This window comes from Lissotriton helveticus, chromosome 5_1, assembly GCF_964261635.1.
Source record: "Lissotriton helveticus chromosome 5_1, aLisHel1.1, whole genome shotgun sequence".
Lineage (NCBI taxonomy): Eukaryota > Metazoa > Chordata > Amphibia > Caudata > Salamandridae > Lissotriton > Lissotriton helveticus.
Window position 1 is genome coordinate 399,203,961 of NC_136065.1, and position 24,419 is coordinate 399,228,379.

Sequence of the window (24,419 nt, forward strand, 5' to 3'; positions counted from 1 at the left end):
ACAATCCTTTCATAAAAAGAGAACTTGTTGCAGAGCATTCTCAGGGATCGCACCAAAGATTTGGAACTCGCTACCTCCAGATGTACGCAGATTCTCCTCCTTTACCTCCTTCAAAAAAAGAAGTAAAAATGCTTCTAATGAACAAATTCACATCCTAAGACTTTAATTCTTTAATGACTACTAGCCACCTATGCTATCCATACCACTGTCCACCTCTTTTGTATTGAATGGTGAATTTCGAATGTATGTATATTACCCCAATAATCTAATGTTTAATAACTGTGTATTGTAAGGTGCTCTGATACCCTTGTGGGACATGTTTGCGCTATATAAAACTTTATAAATAAAATAAAAATACTTAACATAGTGGTTCTTGGGTGAAACCACTTGAGGGAGAAGTGCCAACCATAGATTTGGGTCTTGTCTCCGTTTGTTGCTGGAAATTCTGGACAGTGTCGACCCATTCATCGACAAAAATTATTATTGTCCTGGGTCTTACTCCTGGAACTACAGGAGCGCTAGTGCTTGGAACAACGGGAACAGTTATGACAGGAAGAGTGAATGGAGCTGGGGCAATAATGGTGCTCAGAGTCACAATTAGCAGAGCTGATGCAACTAAAGGAAATTCTCAGGGGACATTTTTCTGCCAGAGCACTTTCATTTATGTCATCAATGTCCTCCTACTGCTTGATTCCTCGAATTTCTTGCTGAAATTGTTTTTGTTGGCGTTAGGACTCTGTGCACTTTACCACTTCTAGCCAGTGCTAAAGTGCTTGTTCTCTCTCCTTAAAACACGTGAGAACTGGCTTATACCAAAATGGCATATTTAATTTACTTGTAAGTCCCTTGTAAAGTTGAAGTGTTCAATGCCTGTAAATTAAATCCTACTAGTGGGACTGCAGCACTGATTGTGCCACCAAATTAAGTAGCCCTTTAAACATGTCTCAGGCCTGCCACTGCAGCCTATGAGTGCTGGTCTAAACTGCCATTTTGACCTGGCAGTCCTGGTAGTGAAAATGCATTTTTCACTACTGCAAGGCATACCTCTCCCAAAGGAAAACATTAGAATTAAAGTATTACATTTTATGTGTAAATTCCAAATGGAAAAAGGTAACCCCATCATGGCTGGTGTCTCTGGAATCACAATTTAAAATCCTAACTTATGGTTAAGTCGGATGTTAAATTGTAATTCTGAAAATGCCACTTTTCAAAAGCTCGCAAAACAAACAAGGGCTGCACTAATCAGTAAGGCTGAGCCGGATTATCAAATAACAAGAACAAGGTGCCAATACTGATATCAAAAATTCAAATCACAACTGGTCGTCCGAATCAAGAAAGGCAATTCAAGAATGGGGATCGCTATTTAATAGCAGTTTATTTCAATATTAATACAAAACACTCTTTTCTAAATTCATTACATAGTAAACAAAGAACATTGAAAGATTTATAGGACACACCACACTACCATCACTTAAAAACATCCATTAAAAAAAATCAGGCATATCACAGTCAAACGAATCAACACACTCATACAGAAATATTCACAAACGTTGGAAAGACTACTAAGTCACAGTAAAAAGGACCTAGGTCTGCTTCTGTTTTCAAACTCAAAGGTGAAAAGTCACTTTAAACTAGTACATTCCTATGTATCTATCATGTTTGATGACAACCAATAACAATGAATCACAAAAAGGTAATGTACAACATGGAGCTCCAGGTTCAATTATTTGAACACCCAGATACTCAAGCAGACCAACTAGGAATGGGCCTACGCGTTTCGAATCCCATGTCATTCATGAGGGATTCTCCTCAGGGCTTCGACATATCTATGAGAAAAAATGAAAAACATACAAAAAGCAACGTTAGAGAGGAAGTGTTTAGAAAAATCAAAAGACACAGCAAGAACACTACATTGCACTACTACACCAGCCTCCGCAATCAGCTTACCCGAGTTACTCGGAGCATAGAGTGTTCCTTGGTATATACTCAAACTGGTGGAGAGGGGGGCCTCGAAATACTAATTTTGAGCCTAAAATAAAAGGGTGTCTTTTATTATAATTCTGCACGAGATGTCTAATTACATGCTGGGTTGCGTTATAGAAGAGCGGGAAAGAGATGTAAGCTTACCGGCGATAACATCAATGGTTTCGCGCTTGAAAATACAAGAAGGGGGTTTTGACGACAGTCGATTGGCCTGTAAGATACGCATTATGAAATTCAACTAGTCAGGGTTTAGTATAGGGTTGACAAACATCAACGATGTTCGTACATAATAGTATACTCACCAATTGTACAGTGTTCTTTGACGTGCAAAGGACGAACTCAGTAGACGTTTTTACCTGCAGAGGTTTAACATTAAAGTAAGCGATAGCTAGGGGCAATGCTCCATAGCAGTGGAGAAGAAAGATTTATTACGGGACTCTCTTACCAAGTCCCATGTTTCTCATATCTTCTATTTCCCGATGCTGTTACTCAAAGCAATATGTGGTGACACGGCCTGGTGATGGAAATACATGGCCAAATTATTAAACGTGATAGGAGTAATCTTTACGATTTCGTATATACCCACACCAGCGAAGCGTGTCTTACCACTATTATTTTATGTGGTTGTTTCGGGACCGGTATTGATGTATGCAGTCATACGGTTTTAACACTCGGTCTGGAATAAAATAGACATCACGTCATCTAACTGAACAGATGCGCGTTGAAGAATCAAAGTTCGAAACAAGGAGTGGTTCTTACCGCTACTCTTTCATGCAGTATTTTCGGGGCCAGTATTGGTATAAGCGGTCGTACACTCGGTCTAGAATAAAGTTAACATCACGTTACCTAACTACACAGGTACACATGGGGAATCAAAGTTAGGAACATAGAGTAGTTCTTACTGATTAGGACTATTGGCGTTTTAAGGGCAGTAGGCGGTCATGCAAACTGTCCCGAATCTTCTCTCTTCGACGCACCTCTACGGGAAAATAAAGTGGATAGCTGTTACGGCGGTGCATAACTAATGAACCGGGTAGGGAATGGAAAGCATTACTTACCCGGGGTCAAACCCTCACGACGATGTAAATGGCGTCTACACGGGCACTACTTCCTCGCGCATGCGTGTTACAAGCAGGCGCGGTAGTGTGCAATTTAACAGAATCACGTAAAAATGCGACGCCCACAATGGGCGTGGCCTCGCTCGAGTGGATGTTATCTATCTGGCCATCAGTTGGTGTAAAGAGATTTTTGATATATATAAGGGTTTGTTTTTTTCGGATTACATTAAATGGAATAGCAACCACTGTTGAATGCACAATCTGGGGGCGGCCAATATTCAAACAAAAATTATAAAGACGACAGTTTTATGAGGGTGCTCAATAATACAGGTAGAAAACAAGGCTTCAGTCTAAAGGAGGCAGGCCTTTCTGGTGCTCACCAGTATAACCCGAGGTGTTGGATACATTATACAGGACACAATTATAATTTATAAATTTCGGACAGTTCATTTAAGCCCGACACAGCCGTGTCGAACTTGACAATAAGTAGCACTTCCCTTTTGGATAATTTGAGATTCCAATCGCCCCCGCGGGGATCCTTTTCTACTTTAGAAATCACAGTCCACTTCAAATCACTAAGTTGATGTTGCATCTTAGCCCAGTAATTTACCAAAGGTGCGTTTTCTACCTTTCTTTTGAGTCTGGATTTATGTTGGGAGATGCGTTGGCGCACTTCTTGATTGGTTTTGCCAATATAAAGGCGATCACAGGGGCAGTATATCCCATACACCACAAACTTAGATTTGCAGTTGCTGAATGTCTCGTGTTTCCAGGATATGCCTTTGTGCTGGAATACGGTCCCTTCCACTGTGGTCTCACAACACAAACATGTTCCACATTTGTGGTGCCCTAAAATTGGGGCCAATCCCATCATTTGGCGCAGGGATGGTTGGGTTTCTAGTGGCATCGCTGCTCGCACTACATGGTTTGCAACACTATTCTCTTTTTTAAAAGCGAATAGCGGTGGGTCTTTTAGACTCTCGTCTAGATTCTTTACCAGATGCCAATTTTGTCCAATTACGCGTTTCAGCTGGTTGGCATTGGGACAGTATGTTGTGACACAAACTTGGCGTTTTAGATCTGGTTTCTTTTTACGTTCAAGAAGTGTCTCTCTAGGGGTCCACCTCGCTCTTTTCATGCAATTTTTTACCAGTTTTTTTGGGTACCCTCGGTCACAGAGTTTAGATACCAAATTTTTTGCATGTTGATGGTAATCTTCATTACACGTGCAATTTCTGCGCACCTCCCTTACGGCCAGTTTCTGCGAGTGCGCAGAAATTGCACGTATAATGAAGATTACCATCAACATGCTAAAAATTTGGTATCTAAACTCTGTGACCCAGGGTACCCAAAAGAACTGGTAAATAATTGCATGAAAAGAGCGAGGTGGACCCCTAGAGAGACACTTCTCGAACGTAAAAAGAAACCAGATCTAAAACGCCAAGTTTGTGTCACGACATACTGTCCCAATGCCAACCAGCTGAAACGCGTAATTGGACAAAATTGGCATCTGGTAAAGAATCTAGACGAGACTCTAAAAGACCCACCGCTATTCGCTTTTAAAAAAGAGAATAGTGTTGCAAACCATGTAGTGCGAGCAGCGATGCCACTAGAAACCCAACCATCCCTGCGCCAAATGATGGGATTGGCCCCAATTTTAGGACACCACAAATGTGGAACATGTTTGTGTTGTGAGACCACAGTGGAAGGGACCGTATTTCAGCACAAAGGCATATCCTGGAAACACGAGACATTCAGCAACTGCAAATCTAAGTTTGTGGTGTATGGGATATACTGCCCCTGTGATCGCCTTTATATTGGCAAAAGCAATCAAGAAGTGCGCCAACGCATCTCCCAACATAAATCCAGACTCAAAAGAAAGGTAGAAAACGCACCTTTGGTAAATCACTGGGCTAAGATGCAACTTCAACTTAGTGATTTGAAGTGGACTGTGATTTCTAAAGTAGAAAAGGATCCCTGCGGGGGCGATTGGAATCTCAAATTATCCAAAAGGGAAGCGCTACTTATTGTCAAGTTCGACACGGCTGTGTCGGGCTTAAATGAACTGTCCAAAATTTATAAATTATAATTGTGTCCTGTATAATGTATCCAACACCTCGGGTTATACTGGTGAGCACCAGAAAGGCCTGTCTCCTTTAGACTGAAGCCTTGTTTTCTACCTGTATTATTGAGCACCCTCATAAAACGGTGGTCTTTATAATTTTTGTTTGAATATTGGCCGCCTCCAGATTGTGCATTCAACAGTGGTTGCTATTCCATTTAATGTAATCCGAAAAAAAACCCTTATATATATCAAAAATCTCTTTACACCAACTGATGGCCAGATAGATAACATCCACTCGAGCGAGGCCACGCCCATTGTGGGAGTCGCATTTTTACGTGATTCTGTTAAATTGCACACTACCGCGCCTGCTTGTAACACGCATGCGCGAGGAAGTAGTGCCTGTGTAGACGCCATTTACATCGTCGTGAGGGTTTGACCCCGGGTAAGTAATGCTTTCCATTCCCTACCCGGTTCATTAGTTATGCACCGCCGTAACAGCTATCCACTTTATTTTCCCGTAGAGGTGCGTCGAAGAGAGAAGATTCGGGACAGTTTGCATGACCGCCTACTGCCCTTAACCACTTGGCTGCTAAGGTACATCCCCCTCTTCCCATTGACTTTCCATTGAAATCAATGGAAACTCCATGACGAGTTACCCTTGTCATTAGCACTGAAGGGGTTAAAACGCCAATAGTCCTAATCAGTAAGAACTACTCTATGTTCCTAACTTTGATTCCCCATGTGTACCTGTGTAGTTAGGTAACGTGATGTTAACTTTATTCTAGACCGAGTGTACGACCGCTTATACCAATACTGGCCCCGAAAATACTGCATGAAAGAGTAGCGGTAAGAACCACTCCTTGTTTCAAACTTTGATTCTTCAACGCGCATCTGTTCAGTTAGATGACGTGATGTCTATTTTATTCCAGACCTAGTGTTAAAACCGTATGACTGCATACATCAATACCGGTCCCGAAACAACCACATAAAATAATAGTGGTAAGACACGCTTCGCTGGTGTGGGTATATACGAAATCGTAAAGATTACTCCTATCACGTTTAATAATTTGGCCATGTATTTCCATCACCAGGCCGTGTCACCACATATTGCTTTGAGTAACAGCATCGGGAAATAGAAGATATGAGGAACATGGGACTTGGTAAGAGAGTCCCGTAATAAATCTTTCTTCTCCACTGCTATGGAGCATTGCCCCTAGCTATCGCTTACTTTAATGTTAAACCTCTGCAGGTAAAAACGTCTACTGAGTTCGTCCTTTGCACGTCAAAGAACACTGTTCAATTGGTGAGTATACTATTATGTACAAACATCGTTGATGTTTGTCAACCCTATACTAAACCCTCACTTAGTTGAATTTCATAATGCGTATCTTACAGGCCAATCCACTGTCGTCAAAACCCCCTTCTTGTATTTTCAAGCGCGAAACCATTGATGTTATCGCCGGTAAGCTTACATCTCTTTCCCGCTCTTCTATAACGCAACCAAGCATGTAATTAGACATCTCGTGCAGAATTATAATAAAAGACACCCTTTTATTTTAGGCTCAAAATTAGTCCTTCGAGGCCCCCCTCTCCACCAGTTTGGGTATATACCAAGGAACACTCTATGCTCCGAGTAACTCGGGTAAGCTGATTGCGGAGGCTGGTGGAGTAGTCCAATGTATTTATTTATTTATTTATTTATTTATTTATTTTTAAAATTTCTAGAGCACGCAAATACCTTCCGGTGTCTCGGCGCTAGTGTGTACAGATTACATGGTTGTGAGAAGATGTTACTGGTTAAAAAGCCATGTCTTGAGATGTTTTCGAAAGGAAAACAGCGAGGTATGTTCCTTGATCTGAGATGGAATCTGATTCCACAGTTTGGATGCAGCCACTACAAATCGTCTGTCTCCCCAAGTAACCTTTTTTGTTGGGGGAATTTGGAGCTGTTGGGCTGTGGATGAGCGCAGAGTTCGACTGGGTTTGTAAATTTTGAAGGCGTTTTTGAAGAAGTCGGGCCATTATTGTTCAAGGCCTTGTAGGTTATACACATGGCCTTGAACTTTATCCTGCTTCTTATGGGTAGCCAGTGAAGCTCTCTAATTATAGGAGAGATAGAGGCGTATTTTGGTATCCCCAGGAGGACCCTTGCAGCAGCATTTTGAACAAGCTGTAGCTTATTCACCACTTGTTCCTGTGCATTGAGCAGTAAGCCATTGCAGTAATCCACCTTGGATAAAACCAGGGAGGACATCAGAGTTTTGCCAGCAGTGGGAGGAAGAAACGGGAGCAGTTTCTTCACCATTCTCAAGGTGAAAAAAGAGGCCGAGACCACGGCGTTAGCATGGCCAAGGAACGTCAGCTTACTGTCGAATAGCACGCCCAGGTTTTTCACCTTGGCAACTGGCAGTGGAGGCGTGCCCAGTTCAGAAGGCCACCAGACCGGAGACCAAGACGGAGTTAGTTCGCCAAAAACCAATACCTCCGTCTTGTCGGAATTTAGCTTTAAGCAGTTCCGATTCATCCATGTACTGATTGCCTTCATGCCTGCCTGAAAGTTAGCTGCCACAGCTTCTCCGTTTTTATGTATCTCCAGGATCAGCTGTGTGTCATCGGCGTACGATGTAAGCCCTATGCCGAATGACTTTATTACCCTCGCCAAGTCCGACACATAAATGTTGAAAAGTGTCGGACTTAGCGAGGAGCCCTGGGGGACACCGCACGGAAGAGAGAAGTCGGGGGAACTGAAGTTTCCCATCTTCACGGATTGTATCCTGTTGGCCAGGAAGGAGGCAAGCGTTGCTCTGGCCCTGCCCTGGATGCCAAGGGCGGCGACACGGTCGATCAAAGTATTGTGATCGACCGTGTCGAAGGCGGCGGATAAATCCAGTAGTATTAGAATAGCGGTGCCACCCCTGTCCATGATAGTCCTGACCTCCTCAGCTGCTTTAATCAGGGCCGTCTCCGTCCCATGACCCTTCCGGAACCCGAACTGCGTGTTGTCCAGCAGGTCATTCTGGTCAATAAAGGTCGACAGCTGTTGATTCATCGCCTTTTCAATAATTTTGGAAGGGTAAGGGAGGGAGGCAATTGGACGATAGTTTTTGGGCTCTAAGGGATTTAGTGAGGGTTTTTTCAAGAGGGGTGTTACAGTAGACTTTTTCCAAATTTCGGGAAATATGCCTGTCTGAAATATGGCTCTGCAGATGTTAGTGAGTACTGGGGCTATTACGTCAGGGACTGATTTAATGATGCGCGGGGGGCAGGGGTCCAAAGGGGATCCTGACTTTACCGTATTTATAAGCTCTGTCATGGATGCCGGCGGTGTGAAGGCCTCTAGAGTTGGTTTAAGTGAGCAACGGGGAGTCTCCCGACAGACTGTATTAGTAGTCGATGTTGTGGTAAATTCATTGAAGATGTCATTGACCTTGGCCTGAAAGAAGTCTGCCACCTTGTTGCAAAATGATTGAGATGGTACGACAGAGGGTGGGGCAGGGGGATTGGCTAGGTCTTTTACCACCTGATACAGCTGTTTGTTTGAATTAAGAGCGTTTGTTATTTGTGTGCTGTAGAAGGCACATTTCGCCGCAGTGATCATCTTTCTATAGCCAATCAATGCGTTCTTGTATGTCTCTTTGTCAAGATCCGCGTATTTCCTACGCCATCGCCGCTCCAAGTTTCTGCAGCGTTGCCTCTCGAGCCGTAATGACTCCGAGAACCAGGCCGCCGAAGGTTTGGTGCGGTTAGGCTTTGTTTCTTTTTGAGGGGCTAGGTGGTCTAATGCCTTAGATAGCCAGCATTGATAGTTTAGGGAGGCTTCCTGGGGGTCGGGTCTATCCTCGGGTATCGAGGATTCCAAGATGTTATGCAAAGTGGTAACGTCAATATTTTTCCAGTCGCGACACGAGATCGACGGACAGGTGCTAGTGTGGATATTTCTGTGAGGTTTAACTAAAATTGTGAATTTGACAGCTAAATGATCTGTCCAGGTAAGAGGGAGCACTGTAGGAACAGTAATGTAGGGGTTATTGGTAAATAAGGCATCCAGAGTGTGTCCTGCTTGATGAGTGGCTGAACTGACCTGCTGTTCTAGGCCAGCGGCCAAGAAGTCTGAGATCAGCGTGTGCGATTCCTTGTCTTTCTCGTTCTCCAAATGGAAGTTAAAATCTCCCAAAATAGTGTAGTCTTGATTGGCAGCTACTGGTTCTAGGAGCGGGTTGAGGGATTTTAGGAAGAGTGTGCGTGATGTTGGTGGTCGGTAAAGGAGGATTCCTTTAAAAGTTTGTATGGGAGAAAGAGAAATAGAAAAGGCGAGGGCTTCTGCACAATTATAATCAAGTGGTTCGGTTTTTATTGGGAGCTTAATCCGATGTATGATCGCGAGCCCTCCCCCTCTCTTCCCTGACGATCTATCTAACCTTGTTACTTGATAGCCGGCTGGGGTGGCGATGTTAAAATCTGGGCCAGAGGCGGGGTCTGCCCAGGTCTCGGTGATAAACATGATGTCAGTATTTTGACTGGTTATTAGATCTGCAACGTCGTTCCTATGTTTAATAAGAGATCGTGCATTTATCAAAATGCAGTTTATATCAGAAGCGCTATGATCCCCTGGGCGAGCAACCGCGGGGAGCTGGGAGATGGATGGTGTGATAGTGAAGTCGCAATGTGGGCAGACTGCGTGTGGAAAATTGTACAGTGAGCAAAAGTCGAAGTGGGGGCAGTCCCTGTCCTGCGTGCTGTTTCCTATAGTCAGGAGCTGAGACCTGGAGTAAATGAATACCTTAGATGTCTGTTGGGCAGAGGGGGTGGCACACTGCACGGACCCAGCGCGGACTGGCGCAGACTGGCACCCCTTTGGCACGGCTTCGGCGCGGAGACGGCGCTCCCGCTGCGCTCTACCGCTGCGCTTCCGGCCGGCCATTTTAAATCCTGAGCCCCGCCCCCAGCTGAGACACTAGCTCCCTTGTGATTGGCGAGCCAGCGCTGAGGCGCGATGGAGCTGACCCTGCCCTCCACACAAACGGCACAGAGCCGCGATGGAACGGGGCTAAGGGTGGGCACAATAATGCAATACAAGGTGAGTTCAGCGAGTGGTTTAAAAAATACAATTATCAAATCAATTGCATGGGTGACATAATGTTTTCTTAAAAGCTAGTGCATTCACGCGTTTTACAATGGCCGATCACAAACAGAGGAGGATCCCCTCGCAATCTGTAGTAGCACAACAGACCAGACAGAGCGCTGCCACCACCCTGCTAGTAGTGTTCTTGCTGTGTCTTTTGATTTTTCTAAACACTTCCTCTCTAACGTTGCTTTTTGTATGTTTTTCATTTTTTCTCATAGATATGTCGAGGCCCTGAGGAGAATCCCTCATGAATGACATGGGATTCGAAACGCGTAGGCCCGTTCCTAGTTGGTCTGCTTGAGTATCTGGGTGTTTAAATAATTGAAACTGGAGCTCCATGTTGTACATTACCTTTTTGTGATTCCTTGTTATTGGTTGTCATCAAACATGATAGATACATAGGAATGTACTAGTTTAAAGTGACTTTTCACCTTTGAGTTTGAAAACAGAAGCAGACCTCGGTCCTTTTTACTGTGACTTAGTAGTCTTTCCAACGTGTGTGAATATTTCTGTATGAGTGTGTTGATTCGTTTGACTGTGATATGCCTGATTTTTTTTTAATGGATGTTTTTAAGTGATGGTAGTGTGGTGTGTCCTATAAATCTTTCAATGTTCTTTGTTTACTATGTAATGAATTTAGAAAAGAGTGTTTTGTATTAATATTGAAATAAACTGCTATTAAATAGCGATCCCCATTCTTGAATTGCCTTTCTTGATTTGGACGACCAGTTGTGATTTGAATTATTGATATCAGTATTGGCACCTTGTTCTTGTTATTTGACTTTTCAAAAGCTGGCCTTTTCTTGACTTAGCCATTCATTTGGGTGTAGTTGGCAGTTGGACTTAGTGTATTCCTCTCAGACAGCCACACACATTGGAGAGCTGAAGTGTGGCTGGATGGGCCATTACTGACAGAATGGGAGGGAGGATCTGGGCTCAGCACCACTTACACTTGAATAGGCTGTGTCCCGTCTCCACAAAGAGGGCCGCATACCCCCCGTAGTTAGTCCAGAGCCAGCAAGACAGGGCATCTGTGCACTTCAAGGGCATGCCTCTAAAATCTTCTCTCCACTTCAAAGGCACAACTACGTATAAATACTGGACCTCAGACACTCAGTGCACTTCTGGGCCTGTACTGCTGTGTTGCTCAAAGAACTGCCACTCTGCTGGACTGCTGCTCTGAAGGAACTTCAGATCTGCTGTGTTGGCCTGCTGCCCTCTTGCCTGGAGAAGAACTCGACCTGCATCTTCATCTTGTACCCAGGATCTGCAATTTCATCTTGAACCCAGGACCCCAGAGTGACTCCAAGGGATAGTCTGCTGCCTTCCTAGTCTGAACCTCAGGGACATAAAAGGCTCCCCAAACAGCTCCTGGACCCAGCTGCAGGAAGTTTCTGACCCCCAAATGGTACCTGTCATGTCCCGGATCCTAGGTGTGGCTCAAAGGCTTCTAAATCAAGCTTTTGGGCTGTTTGTAACTGTGAATGGGTCCGTTTGCACCAAAACCACGCCGTGCAAGCCGAAAATAAGTTCAGCTGCACCCAGCCTGTCTCTCTACATGCCAGCATCAACTGCTTCCGGGGGACCTTCAACACGAAGCACCAGCCTGCCCATCCACGACGCACAGGCTGCTCTTCGCACCATACTGACAACCGACCACGACACTCTCATTGCTCCTCGCTACCCTCTCCGACGCTAGCAAAATTTAAGAGTGTAAACCTACAGCGGGACTAATCTGGGACTGTAACCCTCCTGCGCTCTATAGCAGTTGGCCTGACCTTTTGGCTTTGATCCGGTCCAGCGCTACCATTAAGCTGCATTTGGTGCTTTATCCTTTTAGGCACTATTTTACATTTTATTCTTTAAAAATTCATATAATCTCTGGTTCTACTGATTGGATTTTTGTCGTTTTGGTCTTGGCTTATTTATTACATCCTATTCTATTTTTCTAACCTGGTGTGGGATAAGTTTTGTTTACTTTACAGATTGCCTCTCAGTTAAGCCTTACTGCTCTGTGCCAAGTGAACAGGGAGTTAAGCACAGGTTAATATGCCGTACCCTTACAAGGATTGTGGTTGTTGCTTGACTAGGGCACACACCCCTGTCAACCAGTAACCCAATTTCTCCCATTAACACGTCCCTATCTTATGGGCAACCATAAGTGTTTCATAGAACGATACCACAAACCTTGACAGACAAGTTACAACATAATATACTCAATGTTTATCACAGGATCTTAAACTTCGATGAGTCTGATAACCTAAACTTCAACTCTTGCAGCAAGTGCATTTCTCTTCATAAGCACAAGCAGTGTACAAAAGACAGCATCTCAAATGTCACTACAACATGGAGCCCTTCTGGACTCTAAATGGATACCATTTTAGAGGTGTTTATTTTTGTATTTAAAAAAAAAGGCAAAGATGCTGTCCTGGCAGGGCAAATTGACCTCTGTTGAATTTTTGCCAAAAGTACTGCTGCTGTATCCTTCCACAGGCAAAAAATCCTAGTTAGCATATTGTGAATTTTATTGGTGGGCAGTTGGACACCAGGCTGAAGGAGTTGGGTTATCTGCTGCCCGGGGAACTTCCACTACAACGCATGCGTTAGGTCACATGCGTTTACGTCGCAAGCGTTACAACGTAAGCAACGTTAGGACCCGGACCATTACGCAGCGTACCATTACATCGCATGCACATTTAAAACGCATACGCTTTTAAATCGTATGTGGTGTAATGGACGCGAGGCAGGCGGTACGGACGAGCACCAGGAAAGAGGCGGAGGAGCACCAGGACGAGGCGAGGAGAAAGAGGTAAGGGGGATTATGCTTAAAGTGTAGTGTTTAGGGTTTAGGGCAGTGTCTGGATTTTAGTGTTTAGAGTTTAGGGCAGTGTCTGGAGATTGTGCGGACAGTGTAGTGTTTATGGTTTAGGGCAGTGTCTGGTGGTCGTAGTGAAAGAGGTAAGGGGGATTATGCTTAAAGTGTAGTGTTTAGGGTTTAGGGTAGTGTCTGGAGATTAGTGTTTAGGGTTTAGGGCAGTGTCTGGGAATTGTGCTGACAGTGTAGTGTTTAGGGTTTAGGGCAGTGTCTGTTGGTCGTAGGGTAGGGCAGTGTGTTAGGCATAGTGTATTAGGGTTTGGGGCTTAGGGCTTAGGGTTTGGGGAAGTGTAGGGTTCTTTTTTAGGCTTTAGGCTAGTGTGTGTTATGTAGGGGGGTATGTGGCAAAAAATCGCAATGTTAACCATGCGGGGTGTTTGTGTGCATTGTAAATGTGATTTGCATGCGTTTGAATGTGTAAGCAAAGTAATGGTTTGTGTGGTGAAAGCTTGCGTTGTACATGTGCATGCGATGTAAAGACGCTGATGTAAAGGGATGCGATGTAAAAGTTTGCGATTTTACATCATACATCCCTGCTGCCCAGGGGTGTGCTGGACTGTCCACTATACCCTAAATAGGCACCTTAGAATTTGGAGAAGGTAATGGCTTGTGTGGCCGTGTATTATAAAGATTAACATACCGCCTTATCCTTTGGCCTAAATCCTCTATCTGGTCACAGAACTCTTTAGTGACATGCAGCATCTTTACAACATTCTGCAGTGGGAACCTATTTCATATATAATACATGGAAGCCTGCAATTCCAGTATAAAAACCTTACTCTACTCTTCTCATTACAGTTGTGTTGTGATGTCTCTAGTCACCAGTGATAGGAAAAAGACATAGATGTGCAATTGAAATAAATAATTACATTTGAGCTGTGATGTCATAATCCCTGCTGCCAGCCCCAACAGCCATGTTGAAAGGCTGGTCATGGAGCATGATTGCAGCTTCAGTTTTACCCAAAAAATTTCATTTGGCCTTTACTCTGAGGATCTGTGTTGGACTTGGCCCTTTCTGCAGGGTCACCCCCAAACATTTTGCCTTCATCCATCTTGTTTTCTGAATTTCATTTTTGTTGGCATTAGAACTCTGTGCACTTTACCACTGCTAACCAGTACTAAAGTGCTTGTGAGCTCTCTCCCTAAATCATGCTAAATTGTTATATATCTGATTGGCAAATTTAATTTACTCATAGGCTCCTAGAATTGAACTACATTTACCCAGGGCCTGTAAATAAAATGCTACTAGTGGGATAGCAACACTCATTGTGCCACCAACTAAAGTAGCACTTTAAAACATGTCACAGGCGCCCGAGGCAGCCTGTATTGCAGTTTTTAAACTGCCATTTCAACCTGGCAAAATTAATCTTTTTCCTTGACTAAACCTTCCTTTTTATCACAAATAAATCACCAAAATGGTAGTCTCTAAACGCCCAAAGGGCAATGTGCATTGTATTTAAAAAATTTGACATGTGTTCTTAAGTTCCACATGTCTTAGTAGTGAAAAACTCCTCAATCAGTTGTTTTACTCTTACAATGCATTTCTCTCCCATTGTATAACATTGGGTTGCCCTATTACCTCTAATAAGTGCTAACCTTTGATTGGGAGCAGATAGGGATGTCGTGTTTGGACTCAAATGAATCACAATTTTTAATTCCCCCTAATAGTAAAGTCAGATTTTAAGTCACAATTCTGAAAATGTCACTTTTCTTGCCCTAAACATTTGGTGTCTGCTGCAAGCATCCTAGGTCACATCTATGTGAATAGCTTAGCTGTTGTGCTTTGTGTATTCCTCCCAGACAGTGAGACAAAACTGTACTAGATGTTGGCAGATTCAGCCATCCTGCCTGATGGGTGGGGATAAAGATGTTCCTTGCCCCATTTACATTTCAAAGGTCTGCCACCAGCACACAGTCAATGGAGCATTACACTAACCATTTTGTCACCCTGACTTCTCAGATCCTTGGCAGGGAAAGGCAAGAACTTTCCAGAACGGTATGTGGGGGTAGCCTAGAATATTGTCCCACTTAAAAAAGCTGGCACCATGTAAAATTATTGGACCTCCTGATCCACTCATCAGTACATTTCTGGGACTGTAGACAAAACAGAAGAAGGACTTTCTTATTCTCCAATGGTTTGCCCTGCTGCTTGAAGCCTACCCTACTCTCTGAGAAGGAAGACTGAACCTGCTCCCTAATCCCAGGCATACCCGAGTGACTCCAAGGGTCAGTTGGGTGATCTCCTGTTTTGAGTCACAGGCACACAGCACGTTCCAGAGGCCTCCCTGCACCTTCCCAGAAGACCTGCTGCAATTGAACATGCCTTGACCTGCAACTGCATCTGTCTGGGCCCTGATGCCCTTTGCTAGAGTGAGTCCCTGATTCCCAAGAGGTGCCTTGCCAGATTCTGGACCCTTGGATGGTATCAGTGTGTACACCTCTAATGGAAAAGGAGAAATCTTGATGTTTTTGCCTCTTTGTTGTCGTGAATGGGCCTGTTTGCATCGAGACTGCCACCAGCAACGACCGCCAACACGAAGCTCTAGTGAACCTGACTCTTCCTGCTACAGCGAATGCCAAAAACGACCGTCAACGCGAGAGCTGCACTTTGTGCTACAGCCATAACAGCACTTGATGACTGCCAATACGTAGCTACAGCAGGGCCGGCTTTAGGCATGTGCAAGCTGTGCACCTGCACAGGGCCACCAAACCCCAGGGGCCACCACGCCAATATATATCCTTAATATATGAATCCTCTGAGGATGGATACATATTTGCTTGGTGGCCCCTGGCAGGGATTTGGCGGCCTCCGGCTCTGTTCTACTTCTAAACACCCTGACCCCCTCCCCTCTTTACTGGCCTGCGCGCTTCGCCCGCCCAGACCCCCTCTTCCGGGCCCCCTACCTACGCTCCCTGCCCAGGGCCACCATGAGCCTAGAGCCGGCCCTGGCTACAGTGACGACTATCCGCAACGCTCTCTATTCTCTTCATGGACTTCTACACCGCAAATGGGACTTCTCACGCCAGACTGTAAGAAGGTAACTTTTTCAGCAGAACTAACGAGGTCCTTGTATCTGGCATGTGCTCCATTGGGATGGCATCAACCTGTGACTCTTTCCTGCTCTAGCACAACCAGATGACCGTGAGTGGCGGTTTGTGCTTTTAGGACTGCACTCACCTATCACTTTGAAATTGCATATATCTGGTTCTACAGATTGGATTTTTGTTGTTCTTGTATCATTTTATTTATTAGGATTTACTCTAGTTTTCTAAATTGGTTTGGGATTTTTCTTGTGTTGTGCTTTCTCTTTATTGCTGGTTGTGTGCTGCATAAATACTTTACACAAAGTGAATCCTGAATGCTTTGTGCCAAGCTATTAAAGGATTAGGCACAGGTTCATTTAGTGATTTTTATGGTTCAAAGGCACAACTACGTATAAATACTGGACCTCAGACACTCAGTGCACTTCTGGGCCTGTACTGCTGTGTTGCTCAAAGAACTGCCACTCTGCTGGACTGCTGCTCTGAAGGAACTTCAGATCTGCTGTGTTGGCCTGCTGCCCTCTTGCCTGGAGAAGAACTCGACCTGCATCTTCATCTTGTACCCAGGATCTGCAATTTCATCTTGAACCCAGGACCCCAGAGTGACTCCAAGGGATAGTCTGCTGCCTTCCTAGTCTGAACCTCAGGGACATAAAAGGCTCCCCAAACAGCTCCTGGACCCAGCTGCAGGAAGTTACTGACCCCCAAATGGTACCTGTCATGTCCCGGATCCTAGGTGTGGCTCAAAGGCTTCTAAATCAAGCTTTTGGGCTATTTGTAACTGTGAATGGGTCCGTTTGCACCAAAACCACGCCGTGCAAGCCGAAAATAAGTTCAGCTGCACCCAGCCTGTCTCTCTACATGCCAGCATCAACTGCTTCCGGGGGACCTTCAACACGAAGCACCAGCCTGCCCATCCACGACGCACAGGCTGCTCTTCGCACCATACTGACAACCGACCACGACACTCTCATTGCTCCTCGCTACCCTCTCCGACGCTAGCAAAACTTAAGAGTGTAAACCTACAGCGGGACTAATCTGGGACTGTAACCCTCCTGCGCTCTATCGCAGTTGGCCTGACCTTTTGGCTTTGATCCGGTCCAGCGCTACCATTAAGCTGCATTTGGTGCTTTATCCTTTTAGGCACTATTTTACATTTTATTCTTTAAAAATTCATATAATCTCTGGTTCTACTGATTGGATTTTTGTCGTTTTGGTCTTGGCTTATTTATTACATCCTATTCTATTTTTCTAACCTGGTGTGGGATAAGTTTTGTTTACTTTACAGATTGCCTCTCAGTTAAGCCTTACTGCTCTGTGCCAAGTGAACAGGGAGTTAAGCACAGGTTAATATGCCGTACCCTTACAAGGATTGTGGTTGTTGCTTGACTAGGGCACACACCCCTGTCAACCAGTAACCCAATTTCTCCCATTAACACGTCCCTATCTTATGGGCAACCATAAGTGTTTCATAGAACGATACCACAAACCTTGACAGACAAGTTACAACATAATATACTCAATGTTTATCACAGGATCTTAAACTTCGATGAGTCTGATAACCTAAACTTCAACTCTTGCAGCAAGTGCATTTCTCTTCATAAGCACAAGCAATGTACAAAAGACAGCATCTCAAATGTCACTACAACATGGAGCCCTTCTGGACTCTAAATGGATACCATTTTAGAGGTGTTTATTTTTGTATTTAAAAAAACAGGCAAAGATGCTGTCCTGGCAGGGCAAATTGACCTCTGTTGAATTTTTGCCAAAAGTACTGCTGCTGTATCCTTCCACAGGCAAAAAATCCTAGTTAGCATATTGTGAATTTTATTGGTGGGCAGTTGGACACCAGGCTGAAGGAGTTGGGTTATCTGCTGCCCGGGGAACTTCCACTACAACGCATGCGTTAGGTCACATGCGTTTACGTCACAAGCGTTACAACGTAAGCAACGTTAGGACCCAGACCATTACGCAGCGTACCATTACATCGCATGCACATTTAAAACGCATACGCTTTTAAATCGTATGTGGTGTAATGGACGCGAGGCAGGCGGTACGGACGAGCACCAGGAAAGAGGCGGAGGAGCACCAGGATGAGGCGAGGAGAAAGAGGTAAGGGGGATTATGCTTAAAGTGTAGTGTTTAGGGTTTAGGGCAGTGTCTGGATTTTAGTGTTTAGAGTTTAGGGCAGTGTCTGGAGATTGTGCGGACAGTGTAGTGTTTATGGTTTAGGGCAGTGTCTGGTGGTCGTAGTGAAAGAGGTAAGGGGGATTATGCTTAAAGTGTAGTGTTTAGGGTTTAGGGCAGTGTCTGGGAATTGTACTGACAGTGTAGTGTTTAGGGTTTAGGGCAGTGTCTGTTGGTCGTAGTGTAGGGCAGTGTGTTAGGCATAGTGTATTACGGTTTGGGGCTTAGGGCTTAGGGTTTGGGGAAGTGTAGGGTTCTTTTTTAGGCTTTAGGCTAGTGTGTGTTATGTAGGGGGGTATGTGGCAAAAAATCGCAATGTTAACCATGCGGGGTGTTTGTGTGCATTGTAAATGTGATTTGCATGCGTTTGAATGTGTAAGCAAAGTAATGGTTTGCGTGGTGAAATCTTGCGTTGTACATGTGCATGCGATGTAAAGACGCTGATGTAAAGGGATGCGATGTAAAAGTTTGCGATTTTACATCATACATCCCTGCTGCCCAGGGGTGTGCTGGACTGTCCACTATACCCTAAATAGGCACCTTAGAATTTGGAGAAGGTAATGGCTTGTGTGGCCGTGTATTATAAAGATTAACATACCGCCTTATCCTTTGGCCTAAATCCTCTATCTGGTCACAGAACTCTTTAGTGACATGCAGCATCTTTACAACATTCTGCAGTGGGAACCTATTTCATATATAATACATGGAAGCCTGCAATTCCAGTATAAAAACCTTACTCTACTCTTCTCATTACAGTTGTGTTGTGATGTCTCTAGTCACCAGTGATAGGAAAAAGACATAGATGCGCAATTGAAATAAATAATTACATTTGAGCTGTGATGTCATAATCCCTGCTGCCAGCCCCAACAGCCATGTTGAAAGGCTGGTCATGGAGCATGATTGCAGCTTCAGTTTTACCCAAAAAATTTCATTTGGCCTTTACTCTGAGGATCTGTGTTGGACTTGGCCCTTTCTGCAGGGTCACCCCCAAACATTTTGCCTTCATCCATCTTGTTTTCTGAATTTCATTTTTGTTGGCATTAGAACTCTGTGCACTTTACCACTGCTAACCAGTACTAAAGTGCTTGTGAGCTCTCTCCCTAAATCATGCTAAATTGTTATATACCTGATTGGCAAATTTAATTTACTCATAGGCTCCTAGAATTGAACTATATTTACCCAGGGCCTGTAAATAAAATGCTACTAGTGGGATAGCAACACTCATTGTGCCACCAACTAAAGTAGCACTTTAAAACATGTCACAGGCGCCCGAGGCAGCCTGTATTGCAATTTTTAAACTGCCATTTCAACCTGGCAAAATTAATCTTTTTCCTTGACTAAACCTTCCTTTTTATCACAAATAAATCACCAAAATGGTAGTCTCTAAACGCCCAAAGGGCAATGTACATTGTATTTAAAAAATTTGACATGTGTTCTTAAGTTCCACATGTCTTAGTAGTGAAAAACTCCTCAATCAGTTGTTTTACTCTTACAATGCATTTCTCTCCCATTGTATAACATTGGGTTGCCCTATTACCTCTAATAAGTGCTAACCTTTGATTGGGAGCAGATAGGGATGTCGTGTTTGGACTCAAATGAATCACAATTTTTAATTCCCCCTAATAGTAAAGTCAGATTTTAAGTCACAATTCTGAAAATGTCACTTTTCTTGCCCTAAACATTTGGTGTCTGCTGCAAGCATCCTAGGTCACATCTATGTGAATAGCTTAGCTGTTGTGCTTTGTATATTCCTCCCAGACAGTGAGACAAAACTGTACTAGATGTTGGCAGATTCAGCCATCCTGCCTGATGGGTGGGGATAAAGATGTTCCTTGCCCCATTTACATTTCAAAGGTCTGCCACCAGCACACAGTCAATGGAGCATTACACTAACCATTTTGTCACCCTGACTTCTCAGATCCTTGGCAGGGAAAGGCAAGAACTTTCCAGAACGGTATGTGGGGGTAGCCTAGAATATTGTCCCACTTAAAAAAGCTGGCACCATGTAAAATTATTGGACCTCCTGATCCACTCATCAGTACATTTCTGGGACTGTAGACAAAACAGAAGAAGGACTTTCTTATTCTCCAATGGTTTGCCCTGCTGCTTGAAGCCTACCCTACTCTCTGAGAAGGAAGACTGAACCTGCTCCCTAATCCCAGGCATACCCGAGTGACTCCAAGGGTCAGTTGGGTGATCTCCTGATTTGAGTCACAGGCACACAGCACGTTCCAGAGGCCTCCCTGCACCTTCCCAGAAGACCTGCTGCAATTGAACATGCCTTGACCTGCAACTGCATCTGTCTGGGCCCTGATGCCCTTTGCTAGAGTGAGTCCCTGATTCCCAAGAGGTGCCTTGCCAGATTCTGGACCCTTGGATGGTATCAGTGTGTACACCTCTAATGGAAAAGGAGAAATCTTGATGTTTTTGCCTCTTTGTTGTCGTGAATGGGCCTGTTTGCATCGAGACTACCACCAGCAACGACCGCCAACACGAAGCTCTAGTGAACCTGACTCTTCCTGCTACAGCGAATGCCAAAAACGACGGTCAACGCGAGAGCTGCACTTTGTGCTACAGCCATAACAGCACTTGATGACTGCCAATACGTAGCTACAGTAGGGCCGGCTTTAGGCATGTGCAAGCTGTGCACCTGCACAGGGCCACCAAACCCCAGGGGCCACCACGCCAATATATATCCTTAATATATGAATCCTCTGAGGATGGATACATATTTGCTTGGTGGCCCCTGGCAGGGATTTGGCGGCCTCCGGCTCTGTTCTACTTCTAAACACCCTGACCCCCTCCCCTCTTTACTGGCCTGCGCGCTTCGCCCGCCCAGACCCCCTCTTCCGGGCCCCCTACCTACGCTCCCTGCCCAGGGCCACCATGAGCCTAGAGCCGGCCCTGGCTACAGTGACGACTATCCGCAACGCTCTCTATTCTCTTCATGGACTTCTACACCGCAAATGGGACTTCTCACGCCAGACTGTAAGAAGGTAACTTTTTCAGCAGAACTAACGAGGTCCTTGTATCTGGCATGTGCTCCATTGGGATGGCATCAACCTGTGACTCTTTCCTGCTCTAGCACAACCAGATGACCGTGAGTGGCGGTTTGTGCTTTTAGGACTGCACTCACCTATCACTTTGAAATTGCATATATCTGGTTCTACAGATTGGATTTTTGTTGTTCTTGTATCATTTTATTTATTAGGATTTACTCTAGTTTTCTAAATTGGTTTGGGATTTTTCTTGTGTTGTGCTTTCTCTTTATTGCTGGTTGTGTGCTGCATAAATACTTTACACAAAGTGAATCCTGAATGCTTTGTGCCAAGCTATTAAAGGATTAGGCACAGGTTCATTTAGTGATTTTTATGGTTCACCCTGATAAGGATTGTTGTAGATGCTTGATAAGAATTTTCACCCCCGCATCCAACAACCCAACCTCTTACAATCTGTTTTTCTAAAGTGAACATTGATTAGCAGAAAGGAGATATTCATGGCAACATGTTTATTTTGCAGCACATAGTTAATTTCCAAAATGAAAGAAACTCTCTGCATCTTTGAACTCACTCTGAGTTACTGCATTTTAAATCTAATTTATATTAAACTGATTCCAATGCGTTTTGAAGCCAATTATTCACTGGTTAATTTCTGTTTAATTTCGCACTACAGATTCGTCATTAGTTCTTCAAGTCTGCAACCTTAATCTCCTTATGTCACTGTGTGTGTTTGTGAATATAGAGAGATTAGACAGTTCTATATCCCGAAATCTAGGCATGTTCGCTCTGGAGCTCCAGTAGCACAGGGTATGTTAGATAAATGAATAGTTGGCATAAACAAGCAGTATTGCAACTTATTGTCTATTAATTTCTTTAAACATGTTTGGTTTAAATAGGTTGGGACAACTCCCAGCACCCAGTAATAATGGTTGCATCGACTACCGCAAAGCGTACTGAATAACCAGAGGTCAAGTGCTTCCTTTCAGAGCTGCCGCAGCTCAGGTCGGCAGCGCGGCGTCTGCTTGGAGACCGGAGACTCGGGCTGCATGCCATCAGGGGGGTTCGACAATTAGCTCACTCGTTGCACTTGCTCTGACCCCAGTGTGAAGACAATATGGCAGCCCTCTGTGTCGCTCCCCGAAGTGCTGCGACGCATTTATTTACACGGGTTGGGTATGGGTTCATGCCGGCAGATGCGCCCCTGCTGCAGCTGGTCACTCGTGAGCTGCTGCATTAATTCAAACTGCCATCTGCTTCTCAAAGATTAGAACTGACGACTGGGACACATTACATGTGTCTGTGTCTATTAGACATCTCGTTAGAACGGAAAGTATTAATTGAGGGATTGGCAGTTTGGTTCGCAGCCCTACGATGGCAGTGGAATAAAAAACAAGCATTTGCAATGCAATAGGTCTCGCATTAGGAAAGTTTGAGCTATTGGTATTGTAAATTACAAATTTGTTATTTATGTGTTAGTTTTGAAAATAGCGACATTAATAGCTTTGTCATTTACAATGCCAATAGTTTTAACTTTCGCAAATGTGACACCTATAGCATTTGTAACGCAATATGTGTTGTATTTACATGACTTAGATGTATTGATATTACAAATAACAATGGCTTGTATTTTTTTTTAAAGAATTAATACTTTTAAAAAAGTTATTGTAATTTATAATGGCAATAGCTTAAACTTTTGTGAATAACTTTTGTGAAGATTATGTTCATTGTATGTTATTATGAAGAAAATCGAAGAACAGAAGTGAAATATTAACATCTTTTTGTGACATTTGTAATAAAGCTTGAAACATTGAGAGAACATATTTGAACCAGTTGTTGTTGAATGATTGCACAGATTGATGCTGTAGTGGTGCTGAGTGATGTTGTGGCGACGAGTGATGCTGTGGAGTTCAGTGATGCTGTGGTAGTGCATAGTGATGTTGTGGTGCCCCTGAGTGATGCTGTGGTGGTGCTGAGTGATGCTGTGGTGATGTGATAGATAGGTTTCGTGAGTGCGCTAGATAGAGGGAGGGCGATAGATAGAGTGAGGGCGATAAATAGAGTGAGGGCGATACATAGATAGATAGAGTGAGGGCGATACATAGATAAATAGAGTGAGGGCGATACATAGATAGATAGAGTGAGGGCGATACATAGATAGAGTGAGGGCATTACATAGATAGATAGAGTGAGGGCGATACATAGATAGATAGAGTGAGGGCGATAGATAGATAGAGTCAGGCTGATAGATAGATAGAGTCAGGCCGATAAATAGATAGAGTCAGGCCGATAAATAGATAGAGTGAGGCCGATAGATAGATAGAGATAGAGTGAGGCCGATAGATAGAGGGAGGGCGATAGATAGATAGATAGAGTGAGGGCGATAGATAGAGTGGTATTGTGTGGAGTGTGTGTTGCATTCAGTATAGTGTAATTATGTGGTGTGTAATTATGTGTCACTGAGTGTTATTTGGAGTGTATGTTGCATTGAGTGCAGTGTAATTATCACCTTCGCTGCGGCGGCTATTCCGCCGCAGCGCTAAGGGGGCGGGGGGCCGTGCGGCGCTCACACGCTGGTGATGGAACCGCTCCGTCACCAGCCTCGGGTGAGCTGTGCTGATGACGGAGCAGTTCCGTCATGGCCCGCCCGCTCAATAGAACGCGCCGCGCAGGCGCGAAACCAGCGACGCGCAGGCGCGAAATCAGCGCCGCGCAGGCGCGTTGGGTGGGGCATGACGGAACCGCTCCGTCATCAGCACAGCGCCACCGCGGCTGATGAGGGAGCGGTTCCGTCATCAGCATCGATGCAGTTATGATGCATATAACCACGTGGCACTTAGTGGTATTTGGAGTGTACGTTGCATTGAGTCCTGTGTAATTATGTGGCGTGTAATTATGTGGCACTGAGTGAGATTTGGTGTGTATGTTGCATTGAGTGCAGTGTAATTATGTGGAGTGTAATTATGTGGCACTGTGTGGTATTTGGAGTGTATGTTGCATTGAGTGCAGTGTTATTATGTGACGTGTAATTATGTGGCACTGTGTGGTATTTGGAGTGTATGTTGCATTGAGTGCAGTGTAATTATGT